The sequence below is a fragment of the Ursus americanus genome, chromosome X (assembly GCF_024610735.1).
Source record: "Ursus americanus isolate L20-20 chromosome X, mUrsAme1.1.p, whole genome shotgun sequence".
Taxonomy (NCBI): Eukaryota; Metazoa; Chordata; class Mammalia; order Carnivora; family Ursidae; genus Ursus; species Ursus americanus.
In genome coordinates, this window is record NC_142164.1 from 740200 (window position 1) to 742764 (window position 2565).

A 2565-nucleotide genomic window follows, 5' to 3' on the forward strand; every position below is an offset into this window, starting at 1 on the left:
ATATTAATGTTCCAAAGTAGATGGTGACCATGACCAGGTGAGGGACACATGTGGAAAAGTCTTTAACCCTGACCTCAGTTGGGTGGGTTCTTAAGACCACCCTGAGGAAGGTAAGAGAAAAGGATGAAAATTAAAGGGACTGGCATTGAAATGACAGTGCACACCATCATCATAACCTCTAGGAAAATGGTATTGGAACAGAACAATTTAAAGATGGCTTGGTCTTCACAGAAGTGATCGACCGAGTTATGCCCACAAAAACTGATGGGAAAGAGCATAATGGGCATAATAGTGAGCAAGAAAGCCATTATCCATGCAAGTACAGCCATTGAGATGCATATGGGAGAAGACATGACCAGGTTGTACCTGAGTGGGTCTGAGACAGCCACAAATCTGTCATAAGCAGATGGCAAGAAGGAAATATTCAGCCAGCAACAAGAAGGCTCAAATGGTGAGCTGGGCAAAATGGGAACTGTAGGAAATGGTGGGAAAGTTCTGCAGAGAGTTGGCAAATCAGTGGTACCACAGTGGTTGAAAACAGAAGATCCAGTAAAGACAAGTTGTTGAGAAAGAAATACATTGGCATGTGGAGCTGAGAATTTACTCCTACCTGGAAAATGATCATGCTGTTTCTTGCCAAAGTTACTGTGTAGAGAAACATCACTGACCAGAAGAGAACACTATGGGATATGGGGTGCTTGGACAGTCCCACAAGAATGAATTCAGTCACTTTGGTGTGGTATCCAATCTCCTGGTAATTTATTTCTTCTATTCTCAGTTACAAGTGGGGAGAGAAAACACATCAGTTCTTTGTCAACAAGGAATGCATAAGGGTCCCTGGATGGCTCAGTTGGTTAAGTGTCTGCCTTCACCTCAGGTCATGATGTCAGGGTCCTGGGATTGAGCCCTGCATCCAGCATCTGGCTCTCTGCTCAGGGAGCAGCCTTCTCCTCCCTCTCCCGCTCCCCTGCTCTCCCTCTCTCTCTGTTAAATAAATAGATAAATAAATATTTTTTTAAAAGGAATGCATTAATTATACTGTCAGGTTGGTTAAAGTACAGCAGATTGTAACTCTTCAGAGTAGAGAAGAGAGAAGGAAGAAAGGGAAGGTTGGAAGCTCAGTATATGCAGGGGAGGGACCCTAAGGACTGCCTTGCTGGGTGTCTTTGTTCCCTTCTGACTTATATACATATGTGGGGGCGGGTTGGGCAGCAGGTCAAGCCAGCACTGCTCTGGGCTTTTTTGTAAATAGTCTCGTTGGTTGGCAAGGTCTGGACTAACCTCTTTGGCACTAGAATGATAAGATCTGAGATCTTGGTGTGGCCACCAGCATATGTGTAATTCCCATGTTTGTCCTCTTGAATGCACTGCTAACTACTGTGCTGTAACTTATAATCAATAATTTCCAGATGTACATCTCTATTTGGGCATTTACCACCACCCTAAATGCAACTTGACCAATGTCAAACTCATTCATTTGTCCTAATCCCCTCTAAGTCCATGCCATTTTCAACTTTGCTATCTCTATTGGTGTCTGGCACATATTATGGGCTCACCAAATGTTAGATCCCTTCTCCAGCTTACCCTCCATAAAGCATCAGTCAGCAAGCTCTTTTAATGTGTACATTTAATTAAATAAGCATTTACATACACTTACTGTGGAGGAGGCACTGGGAAGAACATTTCTTTACAATATCTCTCATATCCATCCCTTCTTCTCTAGTCTCATGTTTTTAAATTTTAAGAATTCATTATCTCACAACAAGACTCACTATTAGCAATCTCTTGGGCACAGTCCCTGCCCTCAAGGGGTCCACAATCTGGTAAGAGTGATAGAAAAGAAAACAGACAACGATAATATAATGTGACATGTAGTATATTGGGGGAGGTTCAAGGCCTTATCAAAGCACCCAGGAAGGGTACCTAACCAATTCTGATCCAGGAAAAAGTGACATCTTAGCCAGATGTAAAGAATGAGTAGGAACTAGCCCATCAGTTTCTTTTAAAGCCAGAGGGAAGGAGGGGAGAAAGAAGAAACAAAAGTGAATACATCAGTCTTCACTCACCATCAGTGGAGTGAGAAAATCCAACTATCCCAATCCCAAATGAGGAAGGTTAGACAGAAGGAGGCACCAAAGTGGAAAAAGGGCTAACTTGATTCATGACTAGCTCATCTCACTCACTACAGACACACATGTTGTTAGAGCAGCACTTCTCAAAGCGGGGTCTGTGGACCAGCAGCATCAGCATCCTCCGGGTCTTGCTAAAGATGCGGATTTTCAGTTCCCACCCTAAGCCTACTGTGTCAAAATCTCTGGGGCTGGAGCCCAGCAATCTGTGTTTTAATGAACCCTGCCGGTGGTTCTGACGCCTCCAGAGTTTGAGAACCACTGGCTGTGAGTACAGCTTACTCATTTCCTGGTGGCTTCCAACTTTTGTCCCAAAGCAGGAATGAGAGAAAAAAGAGACATAGGCAGTTTTTCGGATGTTTAACAACTGTAAGATCCCAATGTCAGAATGAGAGAGAAAAGTATTCACCCCAGTCCTAGAGAAACCAGCCTGCTT